Genomic DNA, 23,982 nt, shown 5'->3' with positions numbered 1-23,982 from the left:
AAAACTTTTATAAGGAATCTCTGGGTTGAACTTTTTTTTAGTAGCCTCTCCAAGCCAGAAGCCAAGCCAAATACTTGCCATCAGACAGGCCTGCAATACCTGTAGAATTGGGCAAATTCCTCTTCATGAGGTCCCCAAGATATCCTGAGGTTCCTGCACCTGCCAGGAAGTGATCTTCTTTACTCACCTGGTGAGGCTGCTGGGAAATCTGTAAGCAAGGTATCAGGTTAATATTTCCAAGGGGCTTTATGACTCCATGTTTCATAAAGCCGACCTTAGTTCCTCAAAGCTGTCTGGTCATACCTGAGCCTATGAATGTCACTCTCAAATATGACATTCCAGTCAAAGCCTTGGTAAAATAACCAGTATTTCCAATGGTGACCTGTTACAAGATGAACAGATTCTTATTGAACTTATGCAAACAATTGTAATTGCCATCAAAGAAAGAATACTCACTGAGAGGTTTTGCATTTCAGGGGAGTTATGCAGAGAGAAAAGATAAATGCTTCAGTGTATAAATGAATACTTTATGCCATTTCTGTATATCATAGATATCTTAAGAGAAAATTTCCTTAATCTGGAAGGACAAACATTAGAAAACCAGCAATATTTTCAACAAGAATCACAAAACTATAATCTTCGTCAGTTCATTTAATCCCATGTTTCTAATTCTTGTTAAATTTGAATGCAGCTTTTTAGTTCTGGAAATTCTTACTCATTTTAGTATTAATCGTAAAGATGTTGAATACCTGTATTTATCCCCAAAATCCTTTTTATAAATCTCCTTGAAGAAGAAACACGTTTTATGAGAGAATAAGAACAATTATAAATGACAAAATCTCAGAAATAGTCATTATTAAAGATCTGATGAGAGTTCATTATGATGCAATTGACAAAGAAATTTGGTTATTTCTGTGACACATAATACTTCAAGTAATCAGAATATTAAGTGATGACCTTATACCAAAACATTAAAACTCTAGGAATTGCATATATATTTGGGCAGTTACAGCATTTACCTGTGCAATACTACCTAAGGTTTACCATTGTACTACAGTGCTTTTCCAAGTAACAGCATCCCAAATAAAAGGGCCTAATTGCTCAAGAAGACTTCATTGACCACTTAAATCCTGGAGAGTTTGTTAAAATCTTAGGAAGTTATAAGTACATCCTAAATAGGATTACAGATCTGTATGTTATGGAACCAGGCTGGAACTCTGGTGGAAAAACAAAGGGACACTCAGAGATCTTGGTGGATCAGAGATTTATTTAACACCTGTGAGCTCAGAGAAGACTGTTTCTCCATAGGTCTAAGTGCTAAATTCAAGTGGGGAAGGTAATTTATACTCATCAGCTTCCATATCTTTGGGGATTTTTGCGTGCACAGCAAACAAAGGAAGAAGAACCCAGAAGAGGGGTCTCTAAGTTAGAGACCAGAGTATGTTTTAGCCCCTTTGGCCATCTTTGGCGTACTTTACTCACTTCTCCAACATTCCCCTCTTTGATGCCTTAAAAAAAAAACTTTTAGTAGGCATCACCTTTAGGTTTTACAAGTTGGTACTCTTGGAAGGCTGATACCTGCAGTAGTTTGGTGAGCACCAGTGTTTTCAATAAAGCGTACCACAGCATTCAGTATACAGTGGCCAATGGATACAAGTAAAATTATGGAAAAGAGGAGGGGCCCGACCAGGGCAGGAAGCCAGGATGCCCAATCCATGAGATCCCATCCTTTCCATTGATTGATACTTTCCTGTTGTCTACCTTGAATTCTTTCCTTGAGTTTCTTAACCTTAGTTGTAACTATTCCTGACTGGTTTATTAAATAGCAACATTCCTCCCCCATAAAGATGCAAGTCCCTCCTTTTTTTTTTTTTTTTTTGAAGTGAGGAGGTCAAATGCTTGCCTATTTTGTAGGGTCACTGCCTCCAGAGAGTTTATTTGCTTTTGTAAGGTTACCAGAGAATCTGCCACCTGTTCCATGTCTTCATTTATCTCTTGAGATAGTCTAGGGTATAGTCCTATAGATGAACCTATGCCCCCATTCCAGTTCCTATTCCTGTCCCAATTCCTGTGCCTATCAGAACGGGTAGAAGGACTGCCTGTTTAGCCCAGGACTTGGGGCTAAAGGCTGGTAGGAGCTGATCTTCAGCGTATACAGATATCTCTGCGTTTAGGAAGACAGAATAACATATCTGAGTCCACTTGGCCTCTAAGCATCCATAGGACAAATTAAAACACAGATAGAACAGCCCTGGGGTTGAACATACAGTTGTATTTATCTTTAAGGTTATATTTCTTCCACATAGAGAGGTACCATTCATACCTTCAGGGACTGTACAGATTAGATTGTCAGCATTTGTGAGATGGACCCCAGTGGCCAGGAGTCCAATTAAGACAGAGGTGTTGGTTTTGAGATTTTCAGGATATTCCCAGGTCAAAGGGATGGGAGTAGCTAAGTAAGCCCTTCGGCTAAGGGGCAAACACATCCAGCAGGTTTGGCTGTGATTATCTATTTTATGGAGGACTTGTAGTGTTGGCCCAACGTTAGAGTCAGGAATTGGTAAGCATCTGATTGAGGGCTGAAAGTTTCAAACCTTGGTAGGCTGCCAAGGGAGTGGTCACCTTTATGGCTTGTATTACCCTATCCTGGGTATCCTTTATAACTTTTTGAAGGGTCCTGTCTTGCACCCCTCCCTCGTTGGAGATCCCCCATTGAGGAAGGTATGTGTAGCAAGCTTGTTTCCCTCTCTGAAGGCCTTTGTTGTGACATGGGTTCCTGACATTTTGGGTTATCTCTATGGTCTAATACTTAGTCCTTGGAGCACCGGGTGACTGACAGTGGGTGTTTCTCCCTTATGGCAATCTTTGTGGAAGGAGGTGAAGGCGCTGAACGCCCTTGACCCCCTTATTGTCATATAACAATTCTGGGGGCAAAGTGTGTAAGCAGCAGTTGTGAGGGTGAGAGAGGTTATCATAGTATACAGGCAATACTTAATAATCCTCCCATAAAGAGGAGGTATGTGAGACCCGGCACGTATCTTTTGTCTCATGTCCAGCTTGTTGGTGCAGTCTTTAATAGCCCAACAGTAAGAAGGAAGATCAGGGCTGTGACACCAGTAAGGGGTAAGGGCTGGCAGAGTTGCATCCAAACCCTTGGGCTAGGTTCAAGCATTGATTCCTCAAGCTTCTGCCATGCACAGGTCAGCCAGCTTCCCGGGTGTGGCTGGAGCAGGGCTGGAGGTCTCAGGAGCCAGTTTCCCTTTTGAGGGTCAGTTTAAGTGGGTTGACTGGATCTGAATCACTTCGCCAGGTTGTGGGTTCTTCTGTGATGGCCTTCTTAACTCTGGAGTGATAGACCCATGGGGGTAATACCTGAAACTTTAAGGGCTGTAGGAGTTGTTAGAATAACAGTATGAGGCCCAGACCACCGTGGTCTAAGAAGTTCCCTCTTCCAATCTTTGACCCACACAGAGTCTCCTGGCTAAAAGGGGTGAACTTGGGTCTCTAAGGAAATTGGGGCTCTCTCTATGGTGTATCTCTGTAACTTGTTTAGGACTGCCTCCAAGGTCTGGAGCTGTTCTCTTATTCCCTTCTCTCCAATCTGGTGTAGGTCTCCTGAGAGTTTTCCTAAACATGGGGGGGGGGTCGCCCATATAATAACTCAAAAGGGGAGAATCCCAGTGCCCCAGGCATGCATCGGGCATGCAGGAGGACCAGCAGTAATAAATCTGGCCATGGGAGATTAGTCTCTTGGTGGAACTTAGCCAGGGTTTCCTTGAGGGCGCAATTCATTTGCTCTACTTTCCCTAAGCTCTGGGGTTGTTAAGCAGTGTGCAGTTTCTAGGTAATGTTGAAGGATTTTGTTAGGGTTTGTATAAGTCTGCCACAAATGCAGGTCCATTATCACTGTGTATGGTTAAGGGTAGACCAAACTTAGGCAAAATCTCCCATAGAAGAGCTTTGACCACCTTGCGACTTTGTTCTATTCTGGTCGGGAATGCTTCGACCCATCCCAAATATGTGCAGATTATTACAAGAAGGTACCTGAACCCTTTATTTGGTTGTATTGGTAAAGTCCACCTCTAAGTCTTCGAAAGGGGCAGCCTGCATCCTTTGTGTGCCAGGCAGGGGCCGTGGAGCAGACCAAGCATTGTTTTTGGCACACGTTACACATTGTTCACTGACAGCTTGGCATAATGTTGGCAGCTGGCTGATATAATAGTTCTTTTTGAGGAGGGCCTCTAGTGCAGTTTTTCCTAGGTGGGTGAGTTGGTGATATTCCTTCACTAAGTGTTCCCCATAGACGACGGGACACAGATGTGTCCATTTGGCATGACCCACCTTCCCTCTTTGCTTAGTATGCCCCTTCCGGTGGAGGACCCATCTTCTTTCTCTGTTTGTGTACAGGGGTGGGGAGGCTTCCTTCTGGGGCACAAGAGTCATAGTGTAGGTAGGAGCTTCACCTGGGTCACCACGGGTGGCCGCTCTGGCTGTTTTGTAGGCCAGGTGATTTCCTTGAGTTATGGGGTCGTCTCCTTTCTGATGTTCCTTACAGTGTAGGATAGCTACCTTGTCTGGCAGCCATACGGCTTCAAGAAGCTTTAGTATTTCTTCTTTGTTTTTGATAGTTTTCCCTGCAGCAGTAAGGAGGCATCTTTCTTTATAGATGGCCCTGTGTACATGCACAGTAGTGAAAGCATACAGAGAATCAGTATAGATGTTAACTCGTTTACCTTTGCTAAGGATGAGGGTTCAGGTTAAGGTGTACAGTTCACCTCGTTCTGCCAACCATCCTTCCGGTAATGCCTTGGCTTACAGAACCTCAGTGGTTGTGGTTACCGCATATCCTGCTCTTCAGCTGCCCTCTTATAAATAGATGCTCCCATCGCTGAACAGGGTGATCTCTGGACTTGTTATAGCCTGGTCTTGGAGGTCTGGGAGGCTGGCATGGACTTCATCCACTACTTTGGAACAGTCATGGTCGGGTTCTGCCTCTTCTATGGGAAGGAAGGTGGCCGGGTTTAGTGTTCTTACTGTTTCGAGAGTGACCATTGGGTTTTCATAGAGAAGGCCTTGGTATTGTGTCAGCCGAGAATTGGAGAGAAAACAATATCCTTGGGTGCTCATGAGGGACATAACTGCGTGTGGGACCTTAACATTAAATGTTTGTCCCAGTGTGAGTTTGTCTGCCTCCTTGATGAACAGGACTGTGGCTGCCAGCACTCTGAGGCACGGTGGTCATCCTGAAGCCACAGGATCAACTGTTTTTGACAGGTAGGCCACTGGCCATTGCCAAGGCCTCATGCTTTGATTGAGCACTCCAAGGGCTATTTTGTCCTTTTCATGTATGAAGAAGTTAAAGGCCTTTCTATTCCAGGCAAACCCAGGGCTGGGGCTCGTCCCAGAGCCAACTTTATTTCTGTGAAAGCAGCCCTTGCCTCCTCAGTCCATGCTAAGGGCTCCCAGTCTGGCCCTCCCTACAGGTCATACAGTGGCCTTGGTATGGCTGAGAATCTGGGAATCCAAATGCGACAGAACCCTGTGGCCCCTAAAAATTCATGCAAGCCTCGTTTTCTTTGCAGCTGTGGCAGTGTGGTGATAACTTTCTTCCTTTCTGGTCCTAGTTATTTTTCCTTTTGTGAGCAGGAAGCCTAAGTATCAGACTTGCTGCTGACAAATTTGTGCCTTTTTCCAAAAGGCCGGTACCCAGAGTAGGATAAGAGCTGCAGGAGGGCCTTGGTACCTTTCATACAGTCTTCTTGGGTGTCTCTGGCAAAGAAGAGGTTGTCTACATATTGGAGGAGGATACACCCTGTGGTTTTCCTCAGAAAGTCGGTGAGGTCTGCAGCTAGTGTTTCCCCAAAAAGAGTGGGCGAGTTTTTGAAACCTTGGGGAAGTTGTGCCCAGGTCAGCTGCATGTGGCACCGTGTAACAGGCTCAATCCAGTCAAAGGCAAACAATGGTTGATTTTGAGGAGTCAGGCATTGGCAGAAGAAAGCATCCTTTAGGTCGAGGCATGTAAACCATCTGGCTGACCCCAGAATTTGGCTGAGGAGAGTATACGGGTTTAGAACCACTAGATGTAAGGAAACAGTCACTTTGTTAATGGCCCTCAAATCCTGTACTGGTCAGTATCCTCCTCCTGGCTTCTTGACTGGCAAGAACAGGGTATTACAAGCCAATTGGCACTCAATTAGAATACCTGCTTCTCTGAGCTTGGTCAGGTGCTCTTGTATACCCATTCTAGCCTCGAGTGGAAGGGGGTACTGCCTTTGTCTCTGAGGTTGGGCTCCAAGGATCAGGTCAACAATGACGGGGGGGCCCGATTCCAAGCTAGTCCAGATGGGTTATCTTCAGCCCATATGGAGGGGAATGTAAGCCTAAATTCTGAAGGGCTACAGGGTAAGGTCTGGGCACAGAATAGTCTCCATTCTTCTTCCCTTGGTAGGGTAATGGCCAAGATCAGGTTTTCCTTCTGCCTTGGGTTTAATTGGAGGCCAGTGTGTCCAGTGGGTTCAAAAGTTATCTGTGCCCCAAGTTTGAAGAGATCTTTGCCCAGGAGAGGAATCGGGCAGTCAGGTAAGTAGAGGAACTCATGCTGGACCTTGTGACCCCCAAGTTCACATTGTTGAGCTTGACAGAAGGGTTGCTGCATCACCCGTGTCTCAGTATCCCAAAATATGTTTGCCATCTTTTGGCTTAATGGCACCACTGGGGAAGTAACAAGGGAGTATTCAGCCCCAGTGTCAACCATGAAAGTTATTGTTTGGCCCCCTGCCTTCGTTTTGACTGTGGGTTCATGGGGGCCAAGAGAGAAAGAGCCTGGTCCTCCTCAGTCTGATTCTACCCCAGCCAGACCAATGAGGTTCTTGCCTCGAGGTTCCTCCTGATATCAGCTGGGTTTTGAGGGCCCCTTCCAATTTGGACATTCATTCTTCCAGTATCCCTTCTCTTTGCAGTATGCACATTGGTCTCTTGCTAAGGGGGCTCTGGGCTTCCCCCCTTTTGGTGGTTGGGGTCTTGCCATCTTTGCAGTGTCTGTTTCTTTTAGTGCTGGTGAGAGAAGGGTGGCCTTATTTTGTAGTCTTCTCTCCACTTATCTTTCAGCTGCGACTTCTCAGTTCATGAAAACTTTATGGGCGACCTCTATCAGCTGAGTGATATTCATCCCAGAAAGCCCTCCAGCTTCTGGAGTTTTCTTCTGATATCGGGGGCAGCCTGTGCCACAAAAGAGGTATTTACCATCTGTTGACTTTCTGGTGCCTCGGGGTCAAATGTGGTGTATACACAGTATGCTTCACATAATTTTTTACAGTAGTCTCCGGGAGACTCCCCAGGATGCTGTGTGACTGATGATATTTTGGTCATGTTCATGGGCTTTTTGGCTCCAGCTTGAACTCCCCAAAGGAGGGCTTTCTGGTATCTTCAGATGTGGGTCTGTCCTTCTTCTGTGGTGAAATCCCATGTTGGGGATTCTTGAGGCCCGGCAGCTTGAGCCCATACAGCAGGGTCATTGATCCCCAGAGGTGTGTGATCTTCTAGGTATTGTTGTGTTTCTCTCATTCTTCTTCTTTCTTCTGTATTAAACAGAGTAACTGTTGACAATCTTCCTAAGTTGGTCGGTGGGTCTGGAAGAGGGACTCCATCAAGTCAACCATTGCTTGTGGCTTTTCAGAGTATGATGAAGTGTTGTGTTTCCAATTGAAGAGGTTGGTTGTAAAGAAAGGTTGATAATACATCATGGAAAGGCTGGCTGGACTGTTCCATCCTCATTCTGTCTTTCAGGCTCTCTCGTCTCCCTTATAGACATTTGGAGAGCGTTAGGTCTGGGTCTGGGGCACAGTCTGGTTGCTGGCCCCTGTGGGGGAGGGTTCTCTGCATCCAAGAGGGGAGGGGAGATGGGCGGCACTGACTGCCAAGGGGACTGCGGTGGCAGTGGTGGCTCCAATTGCAGCCATGGAGGCGGAAAGAGAGATGGGGGAGGAGTTTCAAGCTCAGGGCGATGGAGGAGGGAGCATGACGAGTCATAAGGAGGTGGAAAGACAATATTTTTCTCCATGTCTCCTTTAAATATTAGAGGAGCAGTGCGTTGCTTCTTTGACTCCCTGGGTGAGCCTCCGGATAAAGTGGCTAAAACCTTTGCCTGCCTCTGTTTGCTAATGATGAATCACACCCAAGATGGGGGATTTCAGGCAATTTCAAGCCAGGAGTCGATGTATGGAAATTGATCAGGGTGGCCCGGGTTCCCAGTGACTATTAGCCAAACCCAGTGCACTATTTGAGCATCTAATGTCCCTTCTGGGGGCCATCCTACATTGAATATGGGCCATTCTAGTTCACAAAAGGTCCTTAACTTCCTGGGTGTCATTTTCACCCCATAATCGCCTGAAAATTCCTTTTTAAATTTTTGAGCATGACTTCTAAAATCGTAGGCTTACTCTGTTTTGATCCCATTATTAATTTCTTTCTTGTGTTCAGTGTCGCAAAGACAGACAAAGGGAGGGTATCCTCTCAGATGAGAGGACCAATCAGATACTCCTCTGGTCACATTCCCGAGGGAAACTTTAGGTGAGGTGTGGCCGTAGTGGACTCAGCTTTGTGACTTGTGATTGGAATCTGATCTGATACTGCCCTAGCCCTTATACTCTCACCAGAACATAAGAGAGCCCATTCAGACTTCATAGCCTTTTGGGGACCTTAAGGGTGCCCATCCGTGAAGCCACAAATTCAAACTCGGCTGGCAAGCCTGACCGAGCTGCACATTCACACACACACACACACACACACACACACACACACACACACACACCAGAGTCTATTACATTCCCTCCCACAAAATTTTCTACCTGTGAGACCTATTAAGGCCTCCAGGGATTGATCAGGTCCCCCTTCCACGCTTTTGGGTGGGCCTTCTTTGGGGCCCCAGCCTTACCAGTTCCGACATTGGGTCCAGGTCCTCATCTACCAGGTCTCTTTGAGTCTGGCAGGAACAACGGAGCGGGGCCTGCCTGAGGCAACTGAGAAGGAGACTATGGAAATTCAGGCAGGGTGTGTGCCTTCTCCCTTGTGATCCCTCACTCCTTCACCACCTTGCCGTTCTCCCAAACCTGTGGCAACAATAAGCCAGTGTGGTTGGTTTTCCAGGTCAGGGAACCAAATATGTTAGGGAACCAGGTTGGAATGCTGGTGGAAAAACCAAGGGACACTGGGAGATCAGTCACTTGGTGACACTTGGTGGGACACTTGGTGTATGAGAGATTTATTTAACACCAGCAGGCTCAGAGGAGACTGTTTCTCCAAAGTTCTGATCACTGAATGCAAGTGGAGAGGGTAATTTATAGTCATCAGCTTCCATATTCGTGGGGGTTTTCACGTGTGCAGCAAACAAAGGAAGAAGAACCCGGAGGAGGCGTCTCTAAGCTAGAGACCAGTCTGTTTTAGCCCTGTTGGCCATCTTTGACGTACTTTGTTCACTTCTCCAACAATTACAAATCTTAAAATTTTATTTATTCAACCAAGGTGGCAATAAAAGATCCTAAAGGTGAATGTATAGCATTATATAGTTGTTACCAAAACCTATCTCCTTTAACATTGAGAAGTTTTAACTAAGTAATCAAAGTCCTGATAAAGATGAAACCTAAAACTTTGGTTTTCCTGGAAGACAAGCCTTTGTTTGCATTGTCTTATCAAGAGCAGATCAACAGTCCAAGAAAACTTTGTCATTTTAGCAGAGAGAAAAGCAGAATCTCAAACAGATACCAGTGTACTTTTAAAATTCCATTCATCTCAACCTTAGTCCATCCTGAGCACACATAAAATTTCTTTCCAAAGATTTCCCTTCATGAACTTTCGACAACTTTTCTTTGCCTTTGAACTTTGTCCCAAAGCCATTTCTCTCCAAATAACCAGTATCATTTAGGACAAAATTGCTTTCTTCTATCCTCAACAAAAATGTATTTTCATTAAAAAAAATAACATTTACTTATTATTGGGAGACAGAGAGTGACAGAGCATGAGCATGGGAGGGGCAGAGAGAGGAGGAGCCACAGAATCCGGAGCAGGCTCTAGGCTCTGAGCTGTCACCACAAAGCCCAATGTGGGGCTCGAACCCACAAACCACGAGATCATGACCTGAGTCAAAGTTGAATGCTTAACCAACTGAGCCATCCAGGCGCCCCATGTATTTTCATTTTTTATATCTTTTTTACATACCTATTACTTTCCTACATACAAGGTTGCTTTTCTTATTTCCATCAGTCTTAAGTACATTTAGCAGAATTTTAACTCTTAGGAAACCTTAGTCTCCAATTGAGGACTGAGTAACCAACTGAGAGGTGTTTACACCAGAATTTTCTTAGTAGATTTATGAACCAATTAAGTACAAAGCATGTTTTACAATAGGTCCAAATAGCCTTAATTTCTCTGCAATAAGAAGTTAAAAACACAAACCTATATTCAGTAATCAAAACTTTAGCAATTCATTCTATTTGGAAAAGACTTAGATGTCCAAGAGGGTACACTTTACTCCTTGACCTTGAGGATGGAAGGAGGAGCCAATGGTACCTGAGGCACTGAGGAGGGTATAGGAACCAGTTATGCAGACTACTCTCAAGTTGGTGCAGAAACAGCAGGGGGAGGGGAAGGCAGAAGAGGAAAGGTGCCAATAGAAGGCAGAGAAGGAAAACCTATATCAAAACCTTAACTCAGACAGAGGAGCAGACACCATGTTTTTTTTTTTTTCCATGAAAGTGGAAATATGGAGTCCACATCAGGCCAGAGAAGACCAGGAATTTCCCCGGAACAAATGGACTTTCAGCAACTGCTTGGGAACATTCGTTAAAGTCCCCATCCTGAGGTAGACTAACCAAAGTTGGTTCCAATTATAGCTGTTAACCTGGGAAATGAGGGAAAATCCCTCACATCTATTAGGCAGAGGAACAGGGAGAGAGAGAGTCAGTGTCCCCTTCATTCTGATTCTATCTCAGGCAGACCAATAAGATCCCCTTCTCGAGGTTCCTCCTGATATAGGCTGGGTTTCTGGGACTTTCCCTGGTTGAGACATTTATTCTTTTAATGTTTTTTCTCCTTGCAGTAGGTTCTTTGACCCTTTGCTAAGGAGTTCCCGGACCTCCCTCCTTTTGGCAGCTAGACCTTCCCCATCCTTTTGTCATGGCTCTCTTGTGCCTCGGGAGCAAACAGGGTGTAAGCCTTGCATAGTTCCTCATAATAATCCCTGGGGGAATCCCCTTGCTGCTGGGCATATTCATGGGCTTTTCAGCCCCTGCTCTGATCCCCTGGAGGAGAGCCTCTTGGTACCAGCAGATGTGGACAGGCATTTGGAGAGCATCTGCGCCAGGACAAGGGCACAATCTGGCCACTGGTCCTTGTGGGGGAGGGTTCTCTTGGTCCTTGAGGGGAGGAGAGATGGGCAGCACATCCCGGGCTGGAGGAGAGACAGACGGGGGAGGAGTTTCAAGCTCAGGGGCAGGGGAGAGGGATCCTGGTGAGTCATAAGGTGGCAGAAAGATGGGATCTTCCTCCAGGTCTCCTGCAAATATTAGGGGAGCGGTAGGTTTCTTCTTAGGTTCCCTGGGTGAGTCTCCAGATAAGGCAGCTAAAACCTTTGCCTGGCCCTGTTTGCTATGGATTAATCATACCCAAGTGGAGGATCTCAGGCAATTTCAAGCCAGGAGTTGATGCATGGAAATTTATCAGGGTGACCTGGTCTCTGGAGACAACATGCCAGATGTAGTGGACCATTGGGGCATCCAAAGTTCCCTCAGAGGGTCCTCCTACACCAAAAGTGGGCCATTCTAACTCACATAGGGTACTTAATGTGCCGGGAGTTATCTTCATTCCATAGTCTCCCAAAAAAACCTTCTTTGCTCTGTCCCAACCCCATAATGTTCCCCTGAGGTGGAGTCACAAAGACAGACAGAATGAAAGGGGTGCCTCGTCTAATGAGGAGACCAGTCATATGCCCATCTGGCCATGTCCTGAAGGAACTTAGGTGATGCTTAGCCATAGCGGTCTCAACTTTGTGACTTACAATTGGAAACTATTCCAATGCCACCACAGACTGTGTGCCATTCACCATGGAATGGCAGACAGACCCACTCAGACTCCATGGACTTTTGGGGACCTTAAGGGTACCCGCCCATGGAGCCACAGAATCGAACTTGGCAGGCAAGCTAGAATGAGTCGCACATTCACACTCACATATATACCAGAGGTTATTACATTCCCTCCCAAAGAATTCCTACCTGTGAGACCTCTGAGGTCTCTGGTGAGTGATCAGGTCCCCCTTCCACTCTAGCAAGTGGTCCTGATTAGATTGGGTCCCAGCCTTACCGGTTCCAAGGTCGGGCCCAGCTCCCCACCTGCCAAGTCTTCTGGAGTCTGACGGGAATGGTGGAGCAGATACTGCCTGAGGCAACCAAGTGGGAGACTGCTGAAATTCAGTCAGGGGGCACCTTCTCCCTTGCTATTCCTTGTTCAGTCACTGTCTCGATGTTCTTCCAAACCGGTGGCAACAATGGACCAGCCTGGTTGGGTTTCCCAGTCACGGAACCAAATATGTTATGGAACCAGGCTGGAATGCTGGTGGAAAAACCAAGTGGCACTGGGAGATCTTGGTGTATCAGAGATTTATTTAACATCTGTGGGCTCAAAGGAGACTATTTCTCCAAATATCTGAGCCCCGAATGAAGGGGGGAAGGGTAATTTATAGTTGTCAGCTTCCATATCTGTGGCAGGTTTTTTGCATGCCTGGCTAACAGGGCAAGAAGAATCAGGAAGAACCTGTCTAAGCTAGAGACCAGAGTTTCTTTTAGTCCCATTGGCCATCTTATGGTGTAAGACTTTATTCATTTACCCAACAATAGAACCTACTGTTACAGGATTCTTTACCTCAATACCCAGAGTTCATTTTATCACCCCTTTGAAGAATGAAGAGGTGGACACAGAGTGAAATGAGCAGCAAGGAAGAGTTTTATTGTATAGAGTCAGAAAGTACAAAAGCTCTCTTTGCAGAGAGGGGACATTCAGGGTTTTTGTTGGCACACTTCTATTCCCCCTTTTTTCTTCACAGGTTTTAACCTTATTGGCTTGATAACTCAATGTGCTGGGTTGTTTATTCCTGATGGGCTCAATTTCATCATGTTAGGAGTCAGACTATGGTCTTACCTTCCCTTATCTCTCATATAACATAAGTTTTATGGTTTATTTATTTTAGTCAGGTATTTTGTCAAATTTCTCAGGGGAATCTTACAGGGAGTAGATGGTGTTTGTTACATTCTTAAAAGGAACCTTAAACCTGTGGGAGTTTGCTCCTGGTCAGGTGTTTCCAGCATTGTTTTAAAATATGTGTTTTTCCCACCCAGGGACCTCAGGTCCTTACCTTCCCTATTTAGCACTATCTTTCCCTATCATACTACCAAGACGAAATTGCTGAAGAGATTTAAAAAAAAAATGGGAACAGACATATAACAAATAAGGAGATTGAATCAGCAATCAAAACTTGTCAACAATAAAAGTCCAGGACCAGATGGTTTCACTGAAGAGTGCTGACAAATATTCAAAGAGAAAATGCCAATCCTTCTCAAGCTCTTCCAAAAATTTGAAGAGGAAGGAAAACTTCCAAACTCATTTATGAGGCCAGCATCAGACTTATACCAAAGCCAGAGATGGACACTATAAGAAAATTACAGGCCAATATCCCTGATGAATATACACCCAAATATTGTCAAAAAACTATAAATTGAGTTCAACAGCACATTAAAAGTATCAAACACCGTGACCAAGTGAGATTTATCCTGTTATGCAAGGACGATTCAACATACAGTAATCAATCAGTGAGATACATCATAGTAAAAGAACAAATGACAAAAAACACACTGATCATCTCAATAAAGTAAAAAAAAAGTATTTGCAAATTTCAACACACATTTTAGATAAAAACCCTCAAACAACTTTAAATGAGAGGATATTAGCTTAACATACCAAAGGTCACAGGAAATTCTAATATCATAATGAGGTGACAACTGAAGGCTTTTTGTTAGGATCAGGAACAACTCAAGGATACCATGTCTTACACTTTTTTTTTAAACAAAATACTGGAAGTTTTAGCCAGTGCAGTCAAGAAAAAGACATAAAAGGCATCTAAATTGGAAAGGGAAAAATAAATTATCTCTTTCAGCTGATGTTATATACAGAAAATACTATTTTTTTCATTTTTATAAAATTTATTTTCAAGTTAGCTAATATACAATATAGTCTCGGCTTCAGGAGTAGATTCCCTTCATTCATTACTTACATATAACACACAGCGTTCATCCCAACGTGTGCCCTCCTCAATGCCCATCACCCATTTTCCCCACCCCCTGAACTCCCCCACCCCCATCACCCCTCAGTTTGTTCTCTGTATTTAAGAGTCCCATTAGTTTGCATCCCTTTCTGTTTTTATCTTATTTTTTCTTCCTTCATCTGTTAAGTTTCTCAAATTCCATATATGAGTGAAATCACATGATATCTGTCTTTCTCTTGCTGACTTATTTTGCTTAGCATAATACCCTCCAGTTCCATCCACATTGTTGCAAATGGCAAGATTTCATTCTTTTTCGTTGCCGAGTAGTATTGCAATATACCACTTTCCCTTTATCCATTAATCAATTGATGGACTTTTGGGCCCTTTCCATAATTTAGCTACTGCTGTTAGTGCTGCTGTAACATTGGGGTACATGTGTCCCTATGAATCAGCATTCCTGTATCGTTTGGATACATTCCCAGTAGTGAAATTGCCGAGTCATAGGGTAATACTATTTTTAATTTTTGGAGAACCTCCACACTGTCTTCCAGAGTGGCTGCACCAGTTTGCATTCCCACCAACAATGCAAGAGGGTTCCCCTTTCTCCATATCCTTGCCAAAATCAATTGTGTCCTGAGTTGTTAATTTTAGCCTTTGACTAGTGTGAGGAGGTATCTTAATGTGGTTTTGATATGTATTCCCCTGATGATGAGAGATGGTGAGCATCTTTGCATATGTCTGTTTGGCACCTGGAGGTCTCTTTTGGCAAAGTGTCTATTCATGTCTTTTGACCCCTTCTTCAGTGGATTATTTGTTTTTCTGGTGTTGAGTTTGGCATGTTCCTTATAGGTATTTTATATTGACCATTTATCCAATATGTAATTTGCAAATATCTACTTACATTCCATCAGTGGCCCTTTACTTTTGTTATTTCTTTTTATGTGCAGAAGCCTTTATCTTGATGAGTTCCAATAGTTTTTTTTCCCCTTGTCTTCAGAAACATGTCAAGTAAGAAGTTGCTGCAACAGAGGTCAAAGATATTGCTGCCTGTTTTGTCCTCTAGGATTTTGATGCTTTTTTGCCTCACATTTAGGTCTCCCATCCATTTTGAATTTATTTTCATGTATGGTGTAAGAAACATGTTCAGGTTAATTCTTCTGCATGTTGCTGTACAGTTTCCCAGCACCATTTGCTAAAGAGACTGTCTTCTTTTCCATTACATACTCTTTCCTGCTTTGTCAAAGATAAGTTGGCCATACATTTGGGGGTCCATTTCTGGGTTCTCTATTCTATTCCAGGGGTCTATATGTGTGTTTTTGTGCCTATACTATACTGTCTTGATGCTTACAGCTTTATAATGAAGGCTAAAATCCAGGATTGTCATGCCTCCAGTTTTGGTTTTCTTTTTCAACATTACATTAGCTATTTGGGGTCTTTCTGATTCCATACAAATTTTAGGATTGTTTGTTCTAGGTCTGTGAAGGATGCTAGTATTATTTTAATAGGGATTGCTTTGAATGTGTAGATGCTTTGGGTACTATTGACATTTTAACAATATTTGTTTTTGCAATCCATGAGCATGGGATGTTTTTGCATTTCTTTATGTCTACAATTTCTTTCGTAAGCTTTCAATATATAAATCTTTTATCTTTTTGGTTAGGTTTATTCCTAGATTTCTCATGGTTTTAGCTGCAATTGCAAATGGGATTGACTCCTTGATTTCTCTTTCTACTACTTCATTGTTAGTGTGTAGAAATATAACCAATTTCTGTACATTGATTTTATGCATTGTGACTTTCCTGAAATCATGTATCAGTTCTAGCAGGTATTTTGTGTGGAATCTTTCAGGTTTTCCACATAGAGTATCATGTCATCTGTGCAGAGTAAAAGTTTGACTTCTTGGCCATTTGGTGCCTTTTATTTTGTTTTGTTATCTGATTGCTGAGGCTGGGACTTCCAAAACTATGTTAACCGACAGTGGTGAAATTGGACATCACTGTCCTGTTCCTGATCTCAGGGAGGAAGCTCTGTTTTTCCCCATTGAGGATAATATTAGCTGTGGACCTTTCATATATGGTTTTTATAATGTTAAAATATGTTCCTTCTATGCAGACTTTCTTGATTACTAAGAAAGAATGCTGTATTTTGTCAAATGCTTTTTCTGCATGAATTGACAGGACCATACAGTTCTTATTCTTTCTTCTACTAATGTGATGTGTCATGTTGATTGATTTGTGAATAGAACCAGGCCTGATGCCCAGGAATGTATCCCACTTGATCATAGTGAATAGTTCTTTTAATATACTGTTGAATTCGATTTGCTAGTATCTTGTTGAGAACTTTTGCATCCATGTTCATCAGGCATATTGGCCTGTAATTCTCCTTTTTGGTGGGGGTCTTTGTCTGGTTTGGGAATCAAGATAATGCTGGATTCATCGAATGAGACTGGAAGCTTTCCTTCTGTTTCTATTGTTTGAAACAGCTTGAGAAGAATAGGTATTAACTCTGGTTTAAATGTCTGGTAGAATTCTGCTGGGAAGCCATCTGGCCCAGGAGTCTTATTTGCTGGGAGACTTTTGATAACCGATTCAATTTCTTCACTGGTTTTAGGTCTGTTCATATTTTCCATTTCTTTGCATTTGAGTTTTGGTAGTGTGTGAGTGTCTAGGAGTTTGTCCATTTCTTCTAGATTGTCTAGTTTGTTGGCATATGATTTTTCATAGTATTCTCTAATAATTGTGTGTATTTCTGTGGTGTTGGTTGTGATCTCTCCTCTTTCATTCGTGATTTTATCTATTTGGGTCCTCTCGCTTTTCTTTTGGGAAGTCTGGTTATGGGGTTATTAATTGTTTCTTCTTTCAAAAAACCAACGTTTAGATTCATTGATCTGTTCTACTGTTTCTTTTGGATTATTTAGTGTTTACCTCTGCTCTAATCTTTATTATTTCTGTTCTTCTCCTCGCTTTGGGCTTTCTTTGCTGCTGTCTTTCTAGCTCCTTTCGGTGTGACATTAGGTTGTGTATTTGCGACCTTTCTTGCTTCTTGACACAGGCCTGAATTGCAAGGTATTTTCCTCTTAGGACAGCCGTTGCTGCATCCCATAGGGTTTGGACTGTAGTGTTTACATTTTCATTTGCTTGCATATATTTTTACATTTCTTCTTTAATTTCCAGGTTGGCCCATTCATTCTCTAGTAGGATGTTCTTTAACCTCCATGTATTTGGGGGCTTTCCAAATTTGTTCTTGTGGTTGATTTCAAGTTTCATAGCATTGTGATTTGAAAATATGCATGGCACGATCTCAATCCTTTTATACTTGTTGAGGGCTGTTTTGTGACCCAGTATGTGATATAGTTTGGAAAATGTTCCATGTGCACTCGAGAAGAATGTGTATTCTGCTGCTCTTGGATGTAAAGTTCTGAATACAGCTATTAAGTCCATCTGGTCCAATGTGTCATTCAGAGCCGTTGTTTCCTTATTGATTTTATGCCTAGATGATCTGTCCTTTGCTGTCAGTGTATTAAATTCCCCTACAATCACGGTATTATTGTCTATGCATTTATTTACTTTTGTGATTATTTCAGTTTCTTCACATTGGGGGCATAAACATTTGCACTTGTTAGCTCTTCTTGACGGATAGACCCCTTAATTATGACATAATGCCCTTCTTCATCTCTTGTTACAGTCTTTGTTTTAAAATATTGTTTGTCTGATATAAGTATGGCTACTCTGGCTTTCCTTTGACGTCCATTAACATGATAGGTGGTCCTCCATCACCTCACTCTCAGTCTGCAGGTGTCCTCAGGTCTAAAATGAGTCTCTTGTAGGCAGCATATAGAAGGACCTTGTGCTTTTCTTTTCTTTTTTTCCTTTTTTTTCCCATCCATTCTGATACCCTATGTCTTTCGATTGGGGCATTTAGTCCATTCACATTCAGAGTGATTATTGAAAGATATGGATTTAGAATCACTGTGTTATCTGTAGGTTTTGTGTTTGTGGTGATGTCTCTGGCCCTTTGTAGTCTTTTCTGCTTCCCACTCACAGAGTCCCCCTTAGGATCCTCTGCAAGGCTGGTTTAGTGGTCATGATTTCCTTTAGTTTTTGTCTGTCTTGGTAAGCCTTTATCTGTCCTTCTATTCTGAATGTCAGCTTTTCTGGATAAAGGATTCTTGGCTGCATATTTTTCCTATTCAGTACATTGAATATTTCCTGCCACTCCCGTCAGGCCTGCCAAGTTTCAGTGCAAAGGTCTGCTACTACCCTCATGTGTCCACCCCTGCAGGTTAAGGCATATTTTCTCCTAGCTGCTTTCAGAATTCCGTCTTTATCCTTGTATTTTGCCAGTTTCATTATATCTCGTGGTAATTATCTGTTTTTGTTGATTCTGAAGTGAGTTCTCTGTTTCCCTTGGACTTGGATCTCTGTTTCCTTCCCCAAATTAGGGAAGTTCTCAGCTATAATTTATTCAAATAAGCCTTCTGCTCCTTTCTTTGTCTTCTTCTTCTTCTGGAACTCCTATGATACAGATATCATTTCATTTCTTGGAATCGCTGATGTCTCTAATTCTCCCCTCATGGTGTAGTAATTTCCTTTCCCTCTTTTTTTTCAGCTTTATCATTTTCTATAATTTTATCTGGTATTTCACCTATGCTCTCCTCTCTTTCCATCCTCACTCTCACTGTATCTAGTTTATTTTATACCCCGTTTGTATCATTTCTTAATTCATCATGACTATTTCTTAGATCTTTGATCTCTGCAGCAATAGATTTTCTGCTGTCTTGTAGTCTTTTTTCAAGCCCAGCTATTAGTCTTATGACTGTTATTCTAAATTCTTGTTCAGATATATTGTTTATATCTGTTTTGAGCAATTCTCTGACTATCATTTCTTCCCTGGATTTTCTTTTGAGGAGAATTCTTCCGTTTCATCATTTTGGCTACATTTCTGTCTTTTACTTGTTTTTGATAGCTTGTTATGTGTCCTGCACCTGTGAGTACTACTATATTAAAAATGGTCATACACTGCCCAGGGATTGGCACTACAGGAGGTGTTTTGGAGTGTGTTTCATGCTCTCTGTTGTTGCATATTTGGGTGCTCTATCCCACTGGTCAGTCCTCTGTAAACATCATCTTTGCTCATAGTGGTGGAGTGTTTGGACCCTCCACCATGTGTTCTTTGATTTCTTCGTTGAAGTAACCCTGAGAAAAAGGAACGGACCTGGAACCTGATCCTATACAAAGAGGAAAATGAAAGGGGTTAAAAAAAATCCCTAAGAGAATCATTCCATGAAGCTATAAGGCTCAATCTAGATACAGAAATAGGTAACAAAAAGAAGAAGGATATACAGAAAAGCCATAAAAGAATAGGGTAAAAATACCCGATTAGACAAACAGGGAAAACAGATTATAGATAGATATAGATATAGATATAGATATAGATATAGATATAGACATATTGATAGATATAGATATACAGATATATGGATATAGAGTTATATAGATATAGATATAGAAATAGATATATAGATGTAGATATATATTAAGAATATTTATATAAAGAATCTTATATACAATAAGAATTTACCACAAAGAAAGCCAGAAAATATGAGCCTGATTCCAAATGGAAAAAAATAAACAGGTAGAAAGGAAAAGAAGAGAAAAAAAAATAAAGAAAAGTGGACAAAAAAGAGAAATAGATTAACATACAAAACCCATGGACAGTTGTCTGTTGCTGTCTGGAACCAGTGTCTGTACTGGTCTGGAGGAGAGGCCATGTTGTTTGCTTAGTGTCAGTATCACTCCAGTAGATAAGCAATTGCCAGGTACAGGGGGGCGGGGTTTAGTGTAAACAGGTCTTACCTCCACTGGTGGCCACTGTGCTGTTCCCTGAAGCCCCAGCTTATTCATGATGGGGAAAAACATGTCAACATCCCAATCTCTCTTCCCCTGATCAGGTGTCTCAAATCACTCTGTTCAGGCAGATATCACAACAGTACTCTCAGTCAGTTTGCCCTGCTCCACAGTTTCCCCTTGTCTTCTAAGAGCTTGGCTGGGATTAAAAATGTGATGTTTTAAAGGACTCTACATCATACAGATTCTGTTTTGATATAGTGCCACTGAGTCCTGCCAGTAAAAGGACTTTGGTGACTGCAGCGTCTTTTGTCATTGGGGAGGCAATAAACCCTCTTCCCTCACTACTTGATGAAGGGGACTATTCTCTCACAGTTCACCCCTGAGATTGCTACCATGCCCAGGGACTGATTCCCTCCCTCCAGGCACGGTGCATGGCCAGGTTCAGATCCAGAGAAACTGGTGCACTTTTAAAAATTCTAGTCTTCAGCTCCTGAAGCTGTTTAAAAAATAGATATTGGCCTTCTCCATATTTCTCATTCCCCAGTCCAGGGTCTGGAGACGTTTTTCTTTTGCACTAGCACAATACATCAATTCCACAGCCTTTCTTTGTCTCACTTTTGTTTCTCCATAGAAGGTGTTACCTCTCTTCTGGTGCCTATGTCTTTCTATCTCCCCCATTTCGCATACATGCACCTGTGTCCCACCAAGCTGTCTCCCTCCACCTGTGGAGATCATTCTGTCGCTCTTCAGGTTAATTTCTTGAGAACCCTAATTATTAAAAAAATTAGAAACAATAAACAAATTCCACAAACTATAGGATAGAAAACCAACACAAAACCAGTTGTATTTCTATACACTAAGAACAAACAAATTGAAAAGGAAAGTAAGAAAATAATTTTATTTGCAACATTATAAAAAATATATACAATAATTAGGAATAACATTACCCAAGGAGGTGAAAGAATTGTTCACTGAAAATTACAAAAGATTTTTAAATTAAAGAAAACACAAATAAATGCAAAGATATTTCATGTTCATGGGTTGGAGACCTAATATTGTTAAAATGTCTGTGCTACCCAAAGCATTCTGCAGATTAAGGCAATCTCTGTCAAAATCCCAATAGCATTTTTTGTAGAAATAGAGAAAACAATCCTAAAATTCATATGGAACCACAAAAGACCCTGGATAATCAATACAACCTTAACAAAGAAGAACACAGTTGGAGACCTCACATGTCCTGGCTTTAAAACATACTACAAAACTACAGTAATCAAATGGTATGGAACTTGTATAAAAACAGACACATAGACCAATGGAACAGAATAGAGAGACTGGAAATAAACTCACACAAATATGCTCAAATAATCTCAACAAGAGTACAAAGACTACACAATGGGAAAAGATAGTCTCTTCAACACATGATGTTGGGAAAATTGGACAGCCACATGGAAAAATAGAATTTGAAACCATATCTTGCACTATACACAAAAACTAACTTAAAATGGATTAAATACTTAAACATAAGACCTGAAACTATAAACTTCGTAGAATAAAACATAAAGATTAATAGTCATAACATTGGTTTTGGCAATGACTTCTTGTATATTGACACCAAAATTGCAGGGAACAAAAGCAAAAAATAAAAATAAATAAATAAAAAAGAAAAAGAAGAAAATGGGAATGTGGGACCATTTAAATTATGGTCATTATAAACACACGCACACACAGACATACAAAATCACAAGTGTTGATGAGGATGTAGGGAAATTGGAATACTTACACAATGTTGGTGGAGTGTAAAATGGTACAGTCACCATAGAAAACAGCATGGTGGGTCCTAAAAAGTTAAAACTAGAAGTACCATATGATCCAATAATCCCTCTGATGAGTATTTATCCAAAATAACTGGAAACAAAATCTCAAAGAGATATTTGTAGTCCTATGTGCATTGCTGCACTATCTACAATAACCAAGAAGTAGAAACCAACTAAATGCCCATCATTGGATGAAAGAATAAAGAAAACATGGTGTGTGTGTGTGTGTGTGTGTGTGTGTGTGTGTATGCATGTGGGTGTCCATTGAATAATTTTATTATTCAGTTTTAAAAAAGAAGGATATTCTGTCATATTCTATAACATGGATGAACCTTAAGGACATTATGCTAAATGAAATAAGCCAGTCACAGAAGAATAATACTACATGATTCCACACATATGAGGTATCTGATATAGTCAAACTCATAGAAACAAAAGGTAGAGGGCTTATTGGAGGGGGAAATTCTGTATTGCTATTTAATGAGTATAGAGTTTCAGTTATGCAAAGTGAAAAAGTCCCAGAGGTCTGCTGTACAATAATCTACATAAAATTAGCAAAACTTTTCCGTGTACTTAAAAACTTATTAAGAGATTAGATCTCATGTTTTTAACATATATTATGTTAATATATGTTTAATATATGTATTTATACATATATTATTATATGTACATTTATAATGTATACATATATTTTAGAATGCATTATATATACTTATGTAATATATTATATATATATATATGGGGGAAAGAGTCAAACTCAATGGAATGTATTCCATTGGAATACATTCCAATGGAATGTATTCCATACATACAGTATGATTCTTTTTATAAGAAGGCAAAGCACAGACAAAACTATGGTGATAGAAATTAGAAAGTGATGGCTTTGGGTTAGAGTGGTAGTGATGACCAAGGAGTGCAGGGAAGAACTTTCTGGGGTAATCATATTTTGAGCAGTAGTTACATGGGTATATAAAACTGTAACAATTCATTGAAATTAACTCTAAGGTTTCTCTATATAAATTATTCCTTAAAAGCAAAAGAAACAAATTTTTTTAATCATTTTTCTTTGCAGAGGTTAAATAAGTAGTTCTTCTTTTTTAGAAAAAATAAATAAATAAGAAACATAGCTAATGAAAAGTGGTTATAACCGGTGTTTCATCGGATGAAAGAAATGTTATATCTCCTTATAGGAAAATTGGATGTAAGTTTAAAAAAGCCCAACTGCCTCATATCACATGGCCTATAAATAGGAATAAAAAGTGGGAAATGGGATTATAATGTTTATTTCAAAAGTTGACCATAAATTTTTGTATAAATAGCCAGCATTACTTTGTGAAATTATTAGAAAATATGCATTGAAATAGAATGCATTTTCAGCTAATATCAATAGGTCTACAAACAGTAGGTCTTAAACAAATGGTAGAACCTCGGATAAAAACTGAGAAAGTAGAACTATAGAGTAAGATAAAGTAAACCATGAACACCAGATCCAAGAAACAGATCAGGGTCAGAAACCAGGAAACATAAGATTAACAAAAGCAAAATCCAAAGGCAGGCTCAAGTAAATGTTGAAGTTAAGGTTAAAAATTTTTAAATTAAAAAAGTTGTGGTTTTAAAAAAGGGGGCCAACAGGAAATATTTTACAATACAGTTTTCATGCTTATATTAGTAGCGTCACTCTTGGGTATAACTGGAAGAGTAGTACAAAGATCCAGAAAACAGACATAAACTCTGAATGATAGTGATTCAAAAACAGCCAAGGTGCATAACACAAACAGCCATTATTTTAAACCTGCAACTGAAAAACAATCATAAAAATATGTTTATGTTTTGTCTCAAATTCTTTTGGGGGCAAAGAGAAATTTATTAATATTGGTTTGATCACTGGTAATGACTTCTACCAGAGAAGAGCAAAAAGAAATTTCTAATTTTGTGGAAATCATTACTTTATTTGGATAGTTATACCATATAATAACTATATTAGAAAATATGCAGGATACCTATCTATATCTAT

Source organism: Neofelis nebulosa, chromosome X, assembly GCF_028018385.1.
Source record: "Neofelis nebulosa isolate mNeoNeb1 chromosome X, mNeoNeb1.pri, whole genome shotgun sequence".
Taxonomy (NCBI): domain Eukaryota; kingdom Metazoa; phylum Chordata; class Mammalia; order Carnivora; family Felidae; genus Neofelis; species Neofelis nebulosa.
The sequence above is the reverse complement of the archived record's forward strand: the minus strand, read 5'-3'. Positions refer to the sequence as shown.